At 44.2% G+C, this 21408-nt stretch overlaps 2 non-coding genes across 2 annotated transcripts; both read right to left on the bottom strand.

Annotated features, from left to right (window-relative positions):
• Window positions 1-3265: 3265 nt before the first annotated feature.
• On the bottom strand, window positions 3266-3347 carry trnas-gcu (transfer RNA serine (anticodon GCU)). The gene has a single exon. It is a non-coding gene; the product is annotated as a tRNA-Ser (tRNA).
• A 3342-nt stretch (window positions 3348-6689) lies between these two features.
• trnat-ugu (transfer RNA threonine (anticodon UGU)) lies at window positions 6690-6763 on the bottom strand. The gene has a single exon. It is a non-coding gene; the product is annotated as a tRNA-Thr (tRNA).
• Between the last annotated feature and the right edge of the window lie 14645 nt (window positions 6764-21408).

Raw genomic sequence — 21408 nt, 5'->3', positions numbered from 1 at the left:
CAGAGAAGGGTAAAGAAAAAAAGACTGAGGAAGTAGGAAAAGGAAAGGTGCAACCCAGCTGATAAATTCGTAGCTAATGTTTCCACATCCGTGGCTCTTCGTTCTCATAGTGAATGAAAGAAGCAATTTGAGTAAAGTGTACTTATGGTGGAGTGTAAACTATGACGATGCCGAGACAGACGACAATGTCGTTTCAGAGTAATTCATTCTGTAAAGTGTTACTTGATAATACAAGTCGTACATTCAAAACAAATTTGATAAAGAGAGACGAATATTGTTGATCTGAAATAATTAGTTTAGAACCTGATATTGCTCTACATCGTATATCGTACAAGAAAGCGAGATTGGATGGCCATGGTGTTCTGAAAGGATGGCGGATCGGCTGCGTGGCAGCGAAATTTTACAGTGGCTGCACGGCTCTGTTACCAGTTGGACTTTGGATCTGATTCTCGCTCAGGGAGTTTCACTGGTTCAAATCCCGGTATGAGCCCCCTTGCGTCCCCATTTTTCGTCAAAAACCACCAATTGGCTTCTCACATCTTTGAAGCAAGTGCAGAAGGCAGGTTTGACTTATCTCCAGCCGAGCATGTTTGAACACCAGAGGAGAGAATGCAGAGGGTTTGTCCACGAAAGACACGGAGACGAAATGAAGATAATCTTTCAAGAAGTTGTACAGATTGAAGCCGGCACATGAATTTATCCCAATTCAGGCGATCTCATGGGTACAGATACAAAAGGTAAAGGAAGCTGCTTTGGCCTGGAACCAAACCCCTGGTTTCCCGTCGGCAGGCGAGGGTTCTACACTCAACCGCCAATCCACACACGGCTGCAGGTTGCACGTGTAGCGTTGGATACAAGTCTGGAACATGCAGTCTGGCAGAGTTCCTGTGATAAGCCTGCGCAGTCTCCAACCGCGTGCTACCTGTGGGTGACCAAACGAGTGGGTCAAGCATGGTCTTGAAATTCACTGAGATTCGAAATCACTTCAAACCGCCACTGTAAAATGGTCAAATAAATAAGAGCTGTAGTTACCAGGCAGCGTTTACTTTTTTCAGAAATAATGTAAGAATCCAGCCCTATGTACACGTCTAAGATTTCACGGCATGCGACGAATTTCCTTTAAGCTGCCACCTAAATTCTGCTCAATCACAGAATTGGAGATTTATACTATTTTTCTTTGCATGTATCTGTCTATCTCTGTCTGCGTTTCTTCACTTTCGCTGTTGATCCCTAATGGACTTATCAGGCTTCCTTCAACAGCCAGGTCTGCAAACCCGGGATGGGAAAAGGCTGTCGGTTCTTCGTCCAATTGTTGGATTTCGACCGGTTGAGTTTTGCTATTTTCCGTCTCCGTTTTCGGAAAATATAAACCGAGATGGGATTTCCCCTGCTCGGGTCCCGTCACCTGCGGATAATGGGAATGAACCCGATCTATCATCCGGTCCTAATATCTGTATTCTCATTGTTTAACAATAAAATTACGGGGTTACAGTTATTTTCAGGACACATTTTAGAAATTCAGACTTATTCGAAAACTAGAAGCACGTGGGATTAAAGGGCCGCTGGTAACGTGGGCAAGTAATAGGCTGGGGGATAGGAGGCAGAGAGTAGTGGTGAACGGATGTTTTTCTGACTGGGGAGAAATATGCAGTGGAATCCCCCAGGGGTCGGTATTAGGACTATTGCTTTTCTTGTTATATATAAATGTCTTGGATGTGGGAATAGGGAATACAATTTCGAAGTTTGCGGATGATACAGAACTTGGCAACGGAGTAAATAGTGAGCATGATAATAGCAGACTTCAGGAGGACATGGACAGACTGGTGAAATGGGCGGTCACGTGACAGAATTAACGCCGATCAGTGTGAAGTGATGCACTTTTAGAAGAAGAACATGGAGAGGCAGTATAATCTAAATGGAACAATTTATGGGGGGTTTCAAGAGCAGAGGAACCTGGGGGTTCATATTCAGAAAACAGGGCAAGTTGATAAGGCGGTTTAGAAAGCATAAGGGATACTTTGCTTTGCAAATAGGGGCATTGAGTACAAAAAAGGAAGTCATACGAATCCTTACAAATCAGTGTTTAGGTCTCATCTGGAGTATATTGTACAGATCTGGGCGCCACACTTTAGGATGAAAAGGGATTGAAGAGGATTCAGAGCAGGTTGACCTGGATGATACCAGGGATGAGGGACTTCAGTTATTTGGAGAGATTGGAGAAGCTGGGATTGTTCTCCTTGCAGCAGAGATGGTTAACGGGAGACCTAATAGAGGTATTCAAAATAATGAGGGGTTTTGAAAGAGCAAGTAGGGAGAAACTGTTTCCTCTGGCATGTGTGTTGGTAACCAGAGATCATAGATTTAAAATAATTGGCAAAATAACTAGAGGGGAATTGAGGAGAATTTTTTTCACACAGAGGGTTGTTAAGATCAGGAACGCACTTCCAGAAAGGATGGTGGAAGCAGAGTCCATAGGATCATTTAAAAGGCAATTGGACATAATTGAAGAGGACTAATTTGCATGATTATTGGGAAAAATCTGGGGTGTGGGTCTAATTTGGACAGGTCTTCGAAAAAGCCGACACTGGCACGACGGCCGAATGGCCTCCTTCTGTGATGTAAGATTCTATGATCCTATGATTACCTTCTGAATCATTACAATTGAAGCTATTCAGTGTTGAGCAACGAAGAAAATTATAACCGTGATATTCTGCTTCTCCATTCCCTTATGAATATCGCAGATTATAATGTCCAGGCGGGGGTGGGTCTGAATGGGGGATAGAGTGCGGAGCTTGGAATGGAAGCCCAGCAGAATGAACTTGGTCTCATCAGTTTTTGTTATTTTTCCGACCAGTTGCCCGAAGCAGGCGGTGAACCTTTTTCTCGAGAGAGGATCGTCATTTCAGTTCAGAAGGAAAAAGGTATCAAGAAAATCGCGTAAAACGCACACAGAATGATCCGGGACTGACAGCACATCCCTTTTAAACAGACACAGACACGAAATGATCCGGACATAAATCATAATTATGGGACGTAAGTTTCTCTTCCGTTGACCATAAGATTTACTCATTTTGCAATGACACCAATGTACACTCTGATATTTCGCGATCTCACAATCTCACAATCTCAACACCTTCCTGGAAGGAACTGTTGCTGATTTCAGCAAACAATGCAAAACCCTCCGTCTGCCGTTTCGAGAAGGATGGGACTTTCACCAGACCTTCTGGGTGGACTTAATGGGAGAAACAAAACTTAAACGCAATAACGACGAGGATGGGATTCGAACCCACGCGTGCAGAGCACAATGGATTAGCAGTCCATCGCCTCAACCTTTCGGCCACCTCGTCACATGCAGAAATATGCGAAACCCCCTTTATTCAAAATTAAAATTCTGGCTATGTTGCCAATCTGAAATAAGAACTGTAAATGTGTATATCCTCAGCAGGTCAGGCAGAATCTTTCGACACAGAAACAGAGTTAACGTTTCAGGTCGATGACCATCACATGAGTATTCCAACTCACTCAACTTGCGCCTTGTAAATGGTTGAACGGCTTTAGGGAATTAGAAGGTGAGTGACTTGGCTCAGAATATCCAGCCTCTGACCTGCTCTTGCAACCACAGTATGGATGTGGCTGGTCCAGTTAAATTTCTGGTTAATGATAACCACTAGTATGTTGATGGTGGGGGACTCGGCGATGTTACTAACGAATCCCCACAGAAGAGATTTACTGTAATGATTCCAGGGATGAGGGGTATAAGTTTCATGAATAGATTGGAGAAGCTGGGGTTGTTCTGCTTGGAACAGAGACGGTTACGAGGAGATTTGATAGAGGTATTCAAAATCATGAAGAATCTGGACAGAGGAGATAGAGAGAAACTGTTCCAATTGGCGGAAGGTTCAAGGACCAGAGAACATAGATTTAAGGTGTTTGGCAAAAGAACCAAAGGTGACATGAGGAAAGACTTTTCTACACAGCGAGTGTTTAGGATCTGGAACACACCGCCCTCGGGGGTGGTGGAGGCAGATTCAATCATGGTGTTCAATAAAGAACTGGATAAGTATTTGAAACGAAAGATAATACAGGTCTACAGGGAAAGGGTGGGGGAGTGGGTCTGTCTGGATTGCACTTGCAGAGAGCCGGCACGGACTCGATGTGCCGAATGGCCTCTTTTCGTGCTGTGACCTCTCTCTGATTCTATTCTATTTGTGGGAGGCGATGCGAAGCGACCGGAGCGTGACGTAAATCGACCTGCTCATGTACATTCCCTGATAATAAATCCTTGTGTGATGCAAAGAAGAAATTCATAATTATGGTGCATATCTTTTATATTATACTGACTATAAGAGGTACTCGGTTCACCAGGGCGCCATTGTGCACATTGATTGATACTTCGCCGAGATTACCCCTCACACTCCCAACACCTCCGTCCAAGAAACAGTTGGGTGGCAATCCAGACTTTGCTGAATTGTGCAAACAGGTGTAAACCAGCAATGCGGAAAAGCACTTCCGATCAATGAAGGGTTTTTGGTGAGGCGGCGAAAATGGAAGGGTGCACAAATTCTGGCAGCAGTGAGATTCGAACCCTCATAATTCAGAGATGGAAACCAGCATCTGAAACAGCGCAGTTATTCACGCACATGGTAAGCCATTGAGATCGGATGACAAAGCTCATACAGCTGAAACGTTTCCTCTGGTTCTTTCTCCACAGGTGCTGCCTGACCTGCTCAGCGTTTTCAGCATTTTCTATTTTCATTTTTGTGATTTCACAATGGCTGTTTTCCTGAAAACACCCAATTTGACCCAAGGACGCAGCTCGCACTTTACTTTCCTCACGCGCTTAAAGTCTGCCGTTTCCGAACTAAATCTCCTCCACGCCGAGCTTTCAAAGGACCTTTCGCTCACGGCCAACCTCCTGTCATCGACACCTTTTCACCATTGCCGCTCTTTTCATTTCTCCTCATTCCTTTTCAATCGGACATTTCCACAGACCTATTAAGATCAAGCGGAACATTTCCGACTTTCCTGCACCGCCCAGTTTGCCAAAAATGCACATTTCAGCCGTCTTTCGCAGCTGTGTAGCGCCGCCCGTCTCTCCCGCACATCAACTGTTCGGGGAAAAGCGCCAACGACCATGAAAACAAAACCCAGTTCTTCAGATAACATCCCCCGTGTCACAAGATGGAAATTTCACGGAAAAGTATGCGCTGTCCTACCGAATGCCAGCCCTGCTTTCTTAGAGCTTGTCTCTGGAGCAGATCGAAATGTATCGACTGGTTTCAAGGCACAAATGAACATTGATGCGAACGGGACATGTGGCCCCGAGAAACAGCGGTCGATGGAGAGCAAACTTAAAGCCGGAAGAATGTGAAAGTGAATGTTAGAGTAGGCAAGGCCGCAGGAAAGTCTCAATGAAATCGACCATGATCGTAGAAGGAAGGAAAAGCTGGAAGAAGCGGCAGGTCTGAATTATGGATCATCCAGCAGAGACACATGGAGAACAAAAACAGGATAAAGACAAAAGGTGCTGGGGCAGAAAGAAAAAGCACGAAATAAGAGGAATGAAAAGAGAGTGAAAGAAAGAATGGGAGAGAGGGAGGTGAAAGAAAGAAAGAGAGAGAGAAAGAATGATAGAAGGGAGAGAGAAAATCAAGCGTGCAATACTCACCCCGCAAACGGGCGCTGCTCCCAATCGGCTACACTTCGCCCCACAGACCCTCATCCCATTCACACCATCCTTCAATACACTGTCAATGCTGTGCAGTGAAACAGAGAGTTTAAAGGTATAAAGACACACACACCATCCTAAAATACACTTTCAATACCTGTGCAGAGAGACAGAGAGTTTAAAGATACAGAGTTACTTACATACTATCCTACAGTACACATTAAACATCCGTGCAGTGAGTCAGAGAGTTTACAGGTACAGAGACACTCACAGCGTCCCACAATACACTTTAAACCATGTGCAGTGAGACAGAGCGTTTAAAGATATCGAGAAATTCACCTTCTTTTTTCAAAAGTGGTACATCCCAGAAGCAAGAGAGAGCGTGGGTCAGTCTCCCTCTCCTAATAGAGCTGAGGCTTGTCAGTCAAGAGTCCTCTCCTCCGTGTATTGGCAGTGGAGGAAGTGCAGAGTAGATTTAATAGAATACCTTCAGCCTGACCGGCCTGTAATTACTTGATCTATCCTTTTCTCCCTGTTTATACAACAGTACAACTTTAGCAGTCCTCCAATCCTTCGGCATATCACCTGTAACCAGAGAGGATTGGAAAATGATGGTCAGAGCCTCCGTTATTTCCTTCCTTGCTTCTGTTAACAGCCTGGGATATATTTCATCGGGGTCTGGAGATTCAGGTGGAGTGATCTGCGGACTTCATTTTCCTCTTTGCAAAGATTTTCACCGCAGGTCAAGATCACAAGTCTCGGTCCAAATTAGGACTACTTCCGGGTTTGAACGTCAAATCGTGAATTATACCCTGACCTCAACGAGCCCAAAAACGAGAACGTGTCTTTAAGTTAACCCGTTGCTGACACATTCTATGAGAGGTCTGACTGCACAATGAAAGGGCGTTTTAGAAGAGTCAATTTGATATCCGTTTCCTCCTCAAACCTGAACAAATACCAATTCCAAAGTGCCATTTTGTCGCTAAATTCCACAAATTAGATAAAAATAATTAGCTATGCAAGGCACTGCTGGGAGTTGAACCCAGGATCTCCTGTTTACAAGACAGATGCTTTAACCAACTAAGCCACAGCGCCCATTCATGATAGCTCAGCCCTACCTCCTCTCACTAATATCTATCAGCGATACGTCACTGTCTGTTTGGGGTTCAGACCGTTTCATCTTTGTCTGTTTGGTTTGTCCGTTCACCTGTGCATCCCGATGCTGCCGACATATCTTGTTTTGTTTCTCTTTGTGTCTCCATCAATGCGTTGATATGCGGATGAGTATGTGTACTTATGTTTGTTACATTAAATAAATTACCGGTTTAGACAATTCTCGCTCTGAAAGTGAAGAACTACTGAGACGCACTTTACTTTGTTTATTTTGGTGCTGAAAATAAAAAACCGTAAGAGGTCCAAACAGGGAAAAGGAGATAAACCTGTTAGGGAAAATGAGGACAACAGTCAAGATTTTTACCAGTATATTAAGTGAAATAAGGGAGGCTGAGAGTAATGTGGGCCGCTTAAAGACAGATGGAGGTGATATTGCAATTGAAAATCATGAAATGTAGAATTGCTAAATATTTACTTTGCTTCGTTCGTCACAGAAATAAATGAGGCTAACATATCAGAGATATGAGGAAAACTGTAAATAAATCAAGGGGTTTCAGTATAAGTAAAATAATGGCAATGGAGAAAATAATTAGATTAAAGATAGACAAATCTCCAGGACCTGATGGTGACCATCCCAGGGGACTGAGAGGACTAGGTGAGGAAATTGTACATGCTTCAGTCATGATCGTTCAAACTCTCTTGGTTCAGGAATTGTTCCTTTGATGGAAACAATTTCAATGTCACTCCATTATTTAGGATGGGTAGCAGAGATGATGTTGGAAATTATAGACCCATTAGTCTGACATCCGTTGTGGGGAAGTTGCCAGTATCCGTTATTAGGGAAAGAAAGATTGAGCACTTGGATAAACATGAATTGATCAGAGAGAGCAAGCATGGATTTGTAAAGGGTAAGTCAAGTCTAACAAAACTAGTTGAACTTTATGAAGATGTACCTAACGTGGTAGATAATGGAGTGTCCATGGTTGTTAAATGATATTGACTTCCAGAGGTATTCGATAAGGTACCATATAAGAGACTGTTAACGACAATGAAAGTGCGTAGAATTTAAGGCAACCTAATGAAATTGGTAGGGAGTTGGTTAGAAGGTGGGAGACAGAGACCCGGTATATAAATGACGTAGACGAAGGAATAGAGAGCCGTGTATCCACGTGTGTCGCTGACACCAAGATAGGTGTCGCAGTGAGTCGTGTAGATGGAAGCATAAAGTTACAAAGGGAAATTGATAAATTAAGAGAGTTGGCAAAACTGTGGCAGATGGAGCAACATAGAATTACATGGAAAGTACATCACGGAAACAGGCAATTCCGCCCAACTAGACAATGCCGGTGTTTATGCTGCAAACAAGCCTCCGCCAACCCCATTTAATCAAACCCTATGAGCAAACCCTTAGATTCCTTTCTCCTCCATTTGTTTTTCTAGCTTCGCTGTAAACGAATCCATGCTATTAGCCTAAACTACTCCTTGTGGGAGCGAATTGAACATTCTAACCACTCTCTGGGTGAATGTGTTCCTCTTGAATGCCATATTGAATTAAATTGTGAATACCTTATATTAATTGCCTCAATGATTTGGAGTCCCCACCTCCACAAATGCAAACACCTGATCTACGTCTAACCTATCAAACACTTGCATAATGTTAAAGTCCTATATCAGGTCACCCCTCAGCCTTCTCTTTTCCATACAGAAGAGTTCCAGTCTGTTCAAACTTTCAATATGGAGAAGTGTGAGTTCATCTGCTTTGGACTGAAGCAAGATAGATCAGAGTATTTTCTGAAAGGTGAGAAGCTAGGAACTGTGGAGGAGCAGAGAGATTTAGGGGTCCAAGTACAGAACTCGCTAAAAGCCAGTGGAATGGTCGAAAAATGTATTTAAATGTCTCATGGGATGTTGGCCTTTATCTCAAAGAAGCTGGTATTCAAAGGGGGAGAATGTTACATGTAGAAATATCTGCTGAGACCCCATTTAAAGTACTGCATTCAGCTCTGGGCACCACACATCAGGAAGGAAATATTGGCCTTGGAGGGGCTGCAGCGCAGATTCACCAGAATGATACCGGGGCTAAAATGGTTAAATTATGATGACAGGTTATGCGGACGTCGGTCCTCATTTTTCTCTTCAGGATCCGGCCCCATCCGTTTACTGTTGACGGGAGCGCGTCTGATACTCAGTCAGTCAGAATCGGATGCAAATCACATAACCGGCACAGCAGCTCTGGAACTGGCGACTGGTTTTACATTGAGTCTTTTTAATGGGATAGGCTGTACGTTGTTTGTATAATAATAATAAGTTTGATACAATGAAGGTTTTTTCAGTTATTTCCCATTTCCACCCACACCAGTTTTACATAGCAAAAGGTAACAATATTTAAGGGATGTGATGTACAGTGTTGGTGGAATCAATGTAATTTAATTTGATATATTGTAGAATCTCTTGTCTATCCCAGGCTCTTACCTCAGGCTTAGATCCTCACCTAGTTTAAAACCAGTCACTCACTGATATAAATAAACCAGTAACAACCCCGAAACCTCAGCGGGTATATTTGTTCCGATACTAAGTGACGGTCCCAATTTCCACTGAAATTCTCGATCAGCAAATCCCAGAGGCTGTTTTGGGTTTGACAAACTGTGAAACAGATTGTTTTAAAAGCCGGAAAGAGGGAAAAACTCGTGGTTGATATTAAGTGTTATACATTAACTCTTTCTGTTTCCGATTTACAATTTATCTTTGTGTGTGACTGACAGGAGCGGCTATAACGGAGCCCAGTGACTGGGTAACGAGCTGCACTGAATCATTGTCCTGTGTTACAGACCGGCTCGTTAGACCTGTTCATTCCGTCTCATCTCATTGTCAGCAAACAGGAAATTACTAACGTTAAGGCTGGTGAATAACAGCTCGAAATATCAATCCTCTCCACCATTGGGGACAGAGTCTTCCGAAAAACAGGAATTTTCACTCGTGCAAATTTCATCCACATTTTCTGCTCTTCATTTCTCCGATCTGTTTGATGCGGCTTTCCCTTCCATTCACGACCTACAGGAAAAACCCGATTTTATCGTCGATTTTCGGGTCAAGAGGTATGGTGAGATTTCAAATAATTGAAATCGACCCTTATTAACGCCAATATCGTCACCTGCACGTTTGATGAATGCAAAGCGGCTTCACTCACGGTTTTGCTGCACAACTCGTTCAAAGATACTGTCGTTAATTGGAGGGTCTTTGAAGTCGTGACACGAACATAACAGTTCGCGCTGCCGTTTTCCTCAAGACGCTTCAGATTCATGTGGAATGATTACGGTCTGACGGTTAAATCCGTTCCCTTTTCACAAATCCCCCTTTGAACCTGTATCCTTCAGTATTTTTGATAACCGATACCAAATCGGTTTGCCCTGTACTGTACATTACTTTTTAAATATTACAGATAAGCGGAGCACTTGAGCTGTCACAGCTGTGACTTTGACTTTTCTCCCTCTCCTCTGGATCTCCCCGGTAACTGTCACTAACCACAATCTTCTGTCACACTTCTCCATCAGAAAGTTCCGAGCCTCGGTTTTCAAATGAAATAACGCCCATCTCTTCAATCACCGACAGCTCAGAGAGAGTTTCTCAGTTTCATTTCACACTTTATCCAAATCCTCCTTAAAGTACCATCAAAAATTGTCCTTTAGTTAATAATAATATAAATAAAAGGTCTTATCTTCTGGGGCTTTGTTTCAGATTCCACGACTTTTAAAGGTCACTGCGGATATTTATCGAAGCGCATCTTGATTGGAAGCTTCTTGGAGAAATCGGAGAAAGATCACGAAGCGATAATTGGGAGACGGAAAATGAAGCTGTTTGACGGGAGCACAGATGTTACCGATTGTGCGCTGCTCTTGTGCCGCAAGCGGTCAGTGTGCGGTACTTTTATGAGCTCCAGAAATGTCCAGGTTGTGAGTTTCAGCCTCATCTCGAACAGTGGAACATTTTGAACCTAGTTCAAGGTACAACTGGTATGTTCCATAAAGCATCTACTTCTTAGTGTTCCCATGTGGGCACTTGGGTTCCTCTGGCCTCCCGTCTTGCAATAGCAGGTGTGAGTTTACTTGTTTACAGTGGGAGAGGGGGCGATTAGCGGCAGCTGAGATGGCAAAGGGGTCGGTACGAGACCTTTAAATCTGAAGAACTAAACATACAATTCTTCTTTTCGTTTAGCGGATATTCATCGCTTGGAAGTTTCGTGTGGGGAAAATTTGGAAGGGAAATCTGCTGCCTGATGTCACCGTGTAACGGGTGAAATTATTCAGCTTACAGATGTTAATACGCTGAAAGGTCGAGAGGCCTTTTCCAGCTCCCGTGTGGGACAAGTTCAGCTTTTGAGCCGCTGGGTAAAGTGTTATTTTAATTGGTGCTAACCAATGAGAAGATATTTGGCACAAACAAGAAGAATTGTAAACTCACGAGTTCACTGTCCATGTTTCTCACATCATGTTCAACAGAAACAAGGATTCTCCTCAACACGTTACTGAGAATTTTCAAAAAGGGATCCTCATCATGGTTCGACGTCAACTGGGGATAATTCCGAGTACAGGAATCTGCATAATGGAAACTTTTCTAATCGCGAGTCCGGGTAGCTCAGTCGGGCGAACATCGGACTTTTAAACCCGATAATTATCTGAAGGTTCAAAGTCTGGTTCAGGCTGTAAATTTTGAAACAGCTGGCAAGTTCTGTCTTTGCAGCGGAGCAACAACTGCAGGACAGACGAGGCCTGCGATGTGCTGTCAAAGCTTCGGTGGTATCTTGTTTCCCATGGATGGATAGAAATGCGCTTTCTTCGTCGGCATTTGCTGCTTTCCGCCAGCAACGTGTGATTGGAGAGAGCGGGGCCGGCCAGGCGGCCTGAATGTTGTTGCTGTCGTGGCTTCACTCAATCCGGGAGCTGGGGAACATCGAACATCGAAAAACTGACAGACGCAGTGCTGTTTAGAACTGTCGGTATTAACCGAGGAAGCGCTGCAGGATTCTGTAATGATCTCTCACAAATCAACTGAAATCAGTCGCAAGGTGCAGCTTTGAGCGGGGCTTTCTGCACCGTGAGGGCAGGAAACGGGAGTGAGTGGGAGAGACACTGTCGGTATCTCTGTAATGCTTGAGTTTGTGCAGAACTGTGCAGAGGTTCTATGTAGTTAAATATTCATATTTAACTTCAGAGTGAATTCTTGTTTTATTTATATTAATTAAATGTTAGTGGATAACGTTTACAAAATGTTTCCGCCTGGTTTCAAACCGGGTTTATTTGGTGTGTTAGGCGAACGTGATAATAATACACGACGAAAAATCAACTGTGTAAATGCATATATGCTTAACTCAGACGACAGCTGCCGTCTACAAATGCTCTCAGTGCGAGAGCAGGGTCAGATTCCCGTTCAGGGAATTAACTTTTACAAAATAGTTTATTGTATTAATTTCATTTAGTGTGTCATTAAACTCTGTAAAAATAAGATGAATACTCGTTCTAATCGTCATTAATCAACCAGCAACATTCTGTTTCAGACTGAAGGAAATCCGAACATTTTTTTTATTCATTCATGGGATGTTGGCTTCGGTGGAAAGGCCAGCACTTATTGCCCAATCCTTATTGCCCTTGAGAAGATGGAGGTGATCCGTCTTCTTGAACCGCTGCGGTCCGTGTGGTGAAGGTTCTCCCACGGTGCTGCAATGCACGGAGTTCCAGGATTTTGAACCAGCGAAGATGAAGGAACGGCGATATATTTCCAAGTAACGATGGTGTGTGACTTGGAGGGGGCCGTGCAGGTTGCGGTGTTCATATGCCCTTGTCCTTCCAGGTGGTAGAGGTCGCGGGTTTGGGAGGTGCATCTTGTGGATGGTACACACTGCAGCCACGGTGCGCTGGTGGTGGAGGGAGTGAATGTTTCAGGTGGTGGATGATGTACCAATCAAGTGGGCTGCTTTTTCCTGGGTTGTGTCGAGCCTCTTGAGTGTTGTTGGAGCTGCACTCATCCAGACAAGTGGAGAGTATTCCATCACTCCTGACTTCTGCCTTGTAGATGTTAGAAAGGTTTTGGGGAATCACGAGTCTCCAGTGCAATCACACCTTTCCTGTAATGTGATGACCACAACTGCACGCAGTACTCAAGTTGTGGCCTAACTAATGTTATGTACAGTTCTAGCATAATCTCACTGCTATTATAGTCTATGCCTCTGCTAATTAAGGAAACTATCCTGCATGCCTTTTAACCACCTTATCTACCAGTCCTTCTACCTTCAGGGATCTGTGGACATGCACTTCAAGGTCCCTATGTTCATCTACACCTCTCAGTATCCTCCCAAGCAAGGTAGTTTCAGAGCAACTAATTCTGAAACGTCTTACTTGATAATACAGGTCGTACAGTCAAAACCTTTTGGTAAAGGGAGACTAATATTGGTGACTGGAAATAGTTAGTGTACAAGTTGATATTGCTGTACACCAGAATAGAAAACGAGATGGGATGGACAGAAGCGATCAGAAAGATGGCTGATCGGCTGTGGACATTAAAACTGGCTGCACGACGTCAGCGACAGTGGTTTGTTGTTCTTGGGGTATGATTATCACTTTGGGGATTTTATTGATTAATGATACGAACGGTCCCGGGTTCGAATCCACGACGACACTGACAACCACAAGGCTTTTTGTGAAAAGTCACCAATTGGATTCTGATACCTTTTCGGTGTTGCTGTTGGTCGAATTGAATTATATCGAGAGCATTTTTAAGACCCAGAGGAGAGAGTGCTGAACTTTCCAAGGCGAAGCACGTGTGAAGTAACTAAATGTCTCAAGCTGATGAGGAGATTGAAGCTCGATGTGAATTTACGTTCAGGCGGCTTCATTGATATTAGATGACAGGATAGAAAGCCACATATCCAAGTTAGCCGATAACACCAAGATGGGCAGCATTGTCCGCACTGCAGATGGATGAACAATATTACAGAGAGACATTAATATAATAAATGAATGGGCAAAACTGTGACAAATGGATTTCAATTTCGTCCAGTGTGAGTTCATCCACTTTGGGCCTAAAGAGGTTATTTCAGAATACTTTCTAAATAATGAAATGCTCGAAATTGTGGAGGTCCAAAGGGACTGAGCGGTCCAGCTACATAGTCATTAGAATGTCATGGCGCAGAAAATAATCAAAAAGATTAATGTAATGCTGGCCTTTATATTTAGAGGAATAGAATACTAGAGAATAGACATTATGCTACAGCTAATGAAAGCTCTGGTTAGACAACACCTGTGTTCAGTTCAATGCACCGCACCTGAGGGAGGATATATTGGCTGTGGAGGGAGTGCAGTGTAGATTTACTAAAATGATACCTGGACTCCAAGGGTTACATTCCGACGAGAGATTCCACAAACTAGGGTTGTTTACCCTGGAATTTGGAAGGTTAAGGGCTGATTTTATCGAAGTTTTCAATATATTAAGGGGAATTGTTGGGGTAGATGGCGAGAAACTATTTCTGCTCGTTGGGTGCCTGGGACGAGGGGACGTCGCATAAACATTGGAGTCAGTAATTTCAGGAGTGAAGTTGGGAAACACTTCCACAAGCAAAGGGAGGTAGAAGTTTGGAAATCTCTTTCGCAAACAGCAGTTGATGCAAGCTTAATTGTTAATTTTAAACCTGAGATTGATAGGTTTTTGTGAACAAAAGGAATTACATGATGCTCAGGTGGTTGTCTGGATGTTGGTCACAGATCAGCCATAATCTCATTGAATTGCGGAACAGTCTCGAGGGGCAAAATGGCCGAATCCAGTTCCCAAGTTGCTCATTGGTGCAAAATGCAAAATGACCCTGCATTGGCCGGGAATCGAACCCGAGTCCCTCGCGTGGGAGCGAGAATTCTACCACTGAACCACCAATGCTGGCACGCCTGCAAGTTGCAAATGTCCACTTACGTCTCTTCGCTCTCATAGTGAATGAAAGCAGCAATTTGAGGAAAGTTTACTTCTGGTCGAGTCCATATTGTGACGATACAGCGACAGACGATAATGTCGTTTTACCGCAGTTCATTCGGCAAAGTGTTACTTGATATTACAAGTCGTACATTCCACACGAATTTGTTAAAGAGAGACTAATATTCTTGATTTGAAATAATTGGTGCAGAACCTGATATTGCTCCACATCGTACATAGTACAAGAAAGCGAGATTGGATGGACATAGCGTTCTGAAAGGATGGCGGATCGGGTATATGGGAGCGGAATTTTACCCTGGCTGAACGTCTCCGTTACCTTTGGGTCTGATTCTCGCTCAGGGAGTTTCACTGGTTCAAACCGGATGAGCCCCGTTGTGTCCCCATGTTTAATAAAAAAATCACCAATTGGTTTCTCACATCTTTTCAGCGGTGCAGAAGGCAGGTTTGACTTATCTCCAGCAGAGCATGTTTGAGCACCAGAGGGCAGAATGCAGAGGGTTTGTCCACGTAACACACGTAGACGAAATGAAGATAATCTTTCAAGAAGTTTTACAGATTGAAGCCGGCACGTGAATTTATCCCAATTCAGGCGATCTCATGTGTGCAGAATGAAAAGGTAAAGAATGCTGCATTGGCCTGGAACCAAACCGCTGGTTTCCCACCGGCAGACGAGGGTTCCACCACTGAACCGCGAATACACACACAGCTGCAGGTTTCACGTGTAGCGTGTGATATATGTCTTGAATATGCAGTCTGCAAAGCTCCTGTGCAGCCTGCTTTTGCAGCCGCGCGGTACCTGTGGGTTAACCAGCGAATGAGGCAAGGCGTGGACTTTGAAATTCACTGGGCGTTCAAAACCAACTCACACTCATAGTGCGAAATGCTCAAATAGATAAGAACTGTAATTACCAGGCAGTACTTCGCTCAGAGATAAAGAGATAATCCAGCCAAATGTTTACCTATAAGATTTCACGATATGGGATTTAATTTAAGTTGCACCTTAAATTCAGCTTAATCACCGAATGTGGAGATTTATGCTATTATTTTCTTTGCGTGCTACTCTCTAACTCTAACTGCATTTCTGCTCTCTCTGTGTTTTCCCCTGATGGACTTATCAGGCTTCCTTGAACGGCCAGGTCTGGAAGGGATGTGGCTGACGGATCTTCAGTCAAATGTTGTATTTCGACGGGATGATCTTTACGATTTTCCGTCTCCGTTTTCGGAAAATATAAACCCAGATGGGATTTCCCCTCCTCAGGTCCCGTCACCTTCGGGTAATTGGAATGAACCTGATCTATCACTCGGTCTTAATATCTGTATTCTCATTGCTCAAGAATAAGATAACGGGATTGCAGGTATTTTCAGGTCACATTTTAGAAATTAATGCAGAACAGATTTATTCGAAAACTAGAAGCACGTGGGATTAAAGGACCAGTGGTAATGCGGGCACGAAATTGGCGAAGGGATTGGCGGCAGAGAGCAGTGGTGAACGGATGTTTTTCTGACTGGAGGGAAGCATGCAGTGGGATTCCCCCAGGGTTCGGTATTAGGACTATTGATTTTCTTGTTACATATAAATGCCTTGGATGTGGGAATAGGGAGTACAATTTCGAAGTTTGCGGACATTACAAAACTTGACAAAGTCGTAAATAGTGAGGAAGATAGTAGCAGACTTCAGGAGGACATGGACAGAATGGTGAAATGGGCATTCACGTGACAGATTTAACGCCGATCAGCGTGAAGTGATGCACTTTTGGAAGAAGAACATGGAGAGGCAGTATAATCTAAATGGAACAATTTATGGGGGGGAGGGTGGTCCAAGAGTAGAGGAACCTGGGGTGCATATTCACAAAACACGGCAAGTTGATAAGGTGGTTTAGAAAGCATAAGGGATACTTTGCTTTGTAAATAGGGGCATTGAGTACAAAAAAAGGAAGTCATACTAATCCTTACAAGTCAGTGGTTAGGCCTCAGCTGGACTATATGTCGGGTTCTGGGCACCACACTTTAGGATGAAAAGGCATTGAAGGGGATTCAGAGCAGGTTGACCTGGATGATACCAGGGATGATGGACTTCAGTTATATGGAGAGATTGGAGAAGCTGGGATTATTCTCCTTACAGCAGAGAAGGTTAACGGGAGACCTAATTGAGATATTCAAAATAATGAGGGGTTTTGAAAGAGAAAGTAGGGAGAAACTGTTTCCTCTGGCAAGTGGGTCGGTAAGTAGAGGTCATAGATTTAAAACAATTGGGAAAAGAACGAGAGCGGAATTGAGGAGAATTTTTTAACACAGAGGGATGTTAAGATCAGGAACGCACTTCCTGAAAGGGCGGTGCAAGCAGATTCCATAGAATCATTCAAAAGGCAATTGGACATGTACTTGAAGAGGACTAATTTGCAGGGAAAAATCTGGGTGTGGGTCTAATTGGACAGGTCTTCGAAAGATCAAGCACAGGTATCACGGCGGAATGGCCTCCTTCTGTGCTGTAAGATTCTATGATTCTATGATTACCTTCTGAATCATTACAATTGATGCTATTCAGTGTTGAGGAACCAAGAAAATTATAACCATGATATTCGGCTTCTCCATTCCCTTACCAATATCGCAGATTATACTGTCCAGGCGGGGTGGGACTGAATGGGGGATAGAGTGCGGAGATTGGACTGGAAGCCCAGCAGAATGAACTTGGTCTCATCAGTTTTGTTAATTTTCCTACCAGTTGCCCGAAGCAGGCGGTGAACCTTCTTCTCGAGAGAGGATCGTCATTTCAGGTCAGAAGGAAAAAGGTATCAAGAAAATCGGGTGAAATGCACACGGAATGATCCGGGACTGACAGCACATCCCTTTCAAACAGATACGGACACAGAATAAACTGGGTCTTACGGCACATCCCTTTTAAACAGACACAGACACGGAATGATCCGGGACTTACAGCACATCCCATTTAAACAGACACAGACCCGGAATGATCCGGGATATAAATCACAATTATGGTCGATTAGTTTCTCTTACGTTGACCATAAGATCGACTCTTTTTACCAGGACACCGCTGTCCGTTTGATACGTCGCGATCTCACAATCTCAACACCTTCGTGGAAGGAAATGTTGCTGATTGCAGCAAACAACGCAAAAAGCTCCGTCTGTCGTTTCGAGAAGCATGGGACTGACAGCCATACCTTCTGGATGGAGTGAATGAGAGAAACAAGACTTTAACACAAAAATCGGATTCAAACCTACGCGTGCAGAGCACAATATATAAACAATCCATTGCCTTAACCTTTGGGCCATCGCGTCACATGGGCAGAAATTGGAAAGCTCTTTTATTCAAAATGAAAATACTGGCTATGTTGCCAATCTGAAATAATAAGAGTCGATGCTGGAAATCGTCAGCAGGTCAGACAGAATTTTTAGATACAGAAAGAGAGTTAATGTTTCAGGTCGATGACCTTTCGTCTGAGCTGAGTCAGAGTAAAAGCGCTTCTTTTTTCTTTTTTTGAATGTAAAGCCCTGGACTCTGAGGACAAGAAAGTCTGACCGGACGATATGACCTGCCCATGCACCCAAATCGAGAATGTTGAAAATATCCAGTCAGCAGAAAACCTCGGTGGAAGAACAGATTTTGTCACTGCATGCAGCATGCTGGAAGGACCAAAGACTAATGGTGAGCGTGGGGAATTGCCAGGATACCAAGCATTAGGATTCACTCGATGTTTTGGCAGAGAGTCCGTTGATGGATTTCAGATGGAACAGCAACAGGCTGAAATCCATTCGGTGTGTGAAAGAAAGCGAGTGCTCATGGAAGGGGCTGGGAGTTTAGCAGTGTGGGACTGTGTGCCCAAACACAGTAGTTAAATCCGATTCCCAATTAGTGAACCCATCCAAAAGGTCTGTTTGTTTGTTTGAGGTTTTTCTTTAATTCGTTCGTGGGATGTGACCTTCGCTGGCGAGGCCAACATTTATTGCCTATCCCTAATTGCCCTTGAGAAGGTGGTGGTGAGCCGCCTTCTTGAACCGCTGCAGTCCGTGTGGTGAAGGTTCTCCCAGAGTGCTGTTCGGTAGTGAGTTCTAGGATTTTGACCCAGCGACGATGAAGGAACGGCGATATATTTCCAAGTCGGGATGGTGTGTGACTTGGAGGGGAATGTGCAGGTGGCATTGTTCCCATGTGCCTGCTGCTCTTGTCCTGCTAGCTGGTAGAGATCGTGGGTTTGGGAGGTGCTGTCGAAGAAGCCTTGGCGAGTTGCTGCAGTGCATCCTATGGATGGTACACACTGCAGCCACAGTGTGCCGGTGGTGGAGGGAGTGAATGTTTAGGGTGGTGGATGGGGTGCCAATCAAGCGGGCTGCTTTTTCTGGATGGTGTCGAGCTTCTTGAGTGTTGTTGGAGCTGCACTCATCCAGGCAAGTGGAGAGTATTCCATCGCACTCGTTACTAGTGCCTTGTAGATGGTGGAGAGACTCTGGGGAGTCAGGAGGTGAGTCACTCTCCGCAGAATATCAAGCGTCTAACCTGGTCTTGTAGCCACGGTATTTATGTGGCTGGTCCAGTTAAGTTTCTGGTCAATGTGACCCCAAGGATGTTGATGGTTGGGGATTCGGCGATGGTAATGCCGTTGAATGTCAAGGGGACATGGTTCGACTCTCTTTTGTTGGAGACAGTCATTGCTTGGCACTTGTCTGGCGCGAATGTTACTTGCCACTTATCAGCCCAAGCCTGGATGTTGTCCAGGTCTTGCTGCATGCGGGCACGGACTGCTTCTTTATCTGAGGGGTTGCGAATGGAACTGAGAACCGTGCAATCATCAGCGAAGATCCCCATTTATAGCCTGATGATGGAGGGAAGGCCATTGATGAAGCAACTGAAGATGGTTGGGCCTCGGACACTGCCCTGTACTGTACACTACTTTTTAAATATTACAGCTAAGCTGAGCACTTGAGCAGTCACAGCTGTGACTTTGACTTTTCTCCCTCTCCTCTATATCTCCCCGGCAACGACCACTAACCAACTGCAATCTTGTGTCACACGTCTCCACGAGAAAGTTCAGTGCCTCAGTTTTCAAATGAAATAACTTCCATTTCTTCAGTCACGGACAGCCCAGAGAGAGTTTCTGAGTCTCAGGTCCCACTTTGCCTCAATCCTCCATGAAGTACCATGCAAAAATGTCCTTCAGTTAATAATATTATAAATAAAAATTCTAATCTTTTGGGGTTTTGTTCAGATTCCACGGCTTTTAAAGATCATTGTGGATATTTGACGAAGCGCCTCTTGATTGGCGGCTTCTCTTTGATTAAGATTCCGAAGCGATCACTGAGAGGCCGAAAATCAAGCTGTTTGTCAGAAACACTGTTATTTCGGTACTGATGAAAGCAGTATGGGCTCTGGAAGTGTTCAGGTTGTGAGTTTCAGTCTCACCTTCAACAATCCAACATTTCACTCCGGGCATTTTGACCGGAGTCCAAAGTGCAACTGGTATGTTCCATGATGCATCTACTTCTTAGTGTTCCCATGTGGGCACTTGGGTTCCTCTGGCCTTCCGTCTTGCTTGAGCAGATGCGAGTTTCGTTGTTTTCGAGGGAGAGGGGGATCTCTGCGTCAGCTGATATGGCAAAGGGGCCGGAATGAGATCTTTAAATCGAAGGAACCAAACATACGATTATTCTTTTCGTTAAGCGGATATTCATCGGTTGGAAGTTCCGTGTGTGGAAAATTTGGAAGGGAAATTTGCTGCCTGGTGTCACTGTGTCACGGGTGAAATTATTCAGCTTACAGATGTTAATAGACTGAAAGATCGAGAGGCCTTTTCCAACTCCCGTGTGGGACAAGTTCAGCTTTTGGGCCACTGGGTAAAGTGTTATTTTAATTGGTGCGAACGAATGACAAGTCATTTGGCACAAACAAGAAGGATTTTAAACTCACGAGTTCGCTGTCCATGTTTCTTCGATCATGTTCAATAAAATCAAGGATACCCATCAGCACGTGACTGAAAATTTTAGAACAGTGACCCTCACCCCCGTTCGACGTCTTCGAGGGATAATTCAGAGCCCTCTTATGAATATGTAAGATGGGAACTTAACGACTAGCGAGCCTGGGTAGCTCAGTCGTTAAAGCATCAAACTTTTAAAGCGGGTAGTGATATCAGGGTCCAGTGTTCAAGCTATAAATTTTGAAACAGCTGGTAAGTTCTGCCTTTGTTGCGGAGCAACAGCTCCGGGACAGACGATGCCTGTGATGTGTCGTCAAAGCTTCGGTGGTGCCTTGTTTCCCAGGGATGGGCAGTAATGCGCTGTCTGTAGCGGGAATTGCAGCTTCCCGCCAGCAACGTGTGATTGGAGAGAGCGGGGCCGAAAGAGGGGCTGAATGTTGTGTCTGTCGTGGCCTCAATCAATCCGGGAGCTGGGGAATATCGAACATCGAAAAACTGATGTTTGTTGCCGCGGCCGCAATGCTGTCCATAACTGTGGTTATTAACCGAAGCTGCACTGCAGGAGCCTTTATTGATCTCTCACAAATCAGCTGAAATTATTCGCAATGCGCAGCTTTGAGAGGGACTTTCTGCACCGTCAGTGCAGGAAACGTGAGTGAGTGTGAAACACTGTCTGTATATGTGTAGTGTTTGAGTTTGTGTTGAACTAAACAGAGAATGGAAAATATA

The sequence above is a fragment of the Heptranchias perlo genome, chromosome 20, assembly GCF_035084215.1.
Source record: "Heptranchias perlo isolate sHepPer1 chromosome 20, sHepPer1.hap1, whole genome shotgun sequence".
In the NCBI taxonomy this organism is placed as follows: Eukaryota; Metazoa; Chordata; class Chondrichthyes; order Hexanchiformes; family Hexanchidae; genus Heptranchias; species Heptranchias perlo.
The sequence above is the reverse complement of the archived record's forward strand: the minus strand, read 5'-3'. Positions and strand labels throughout refer to the sequence as shown.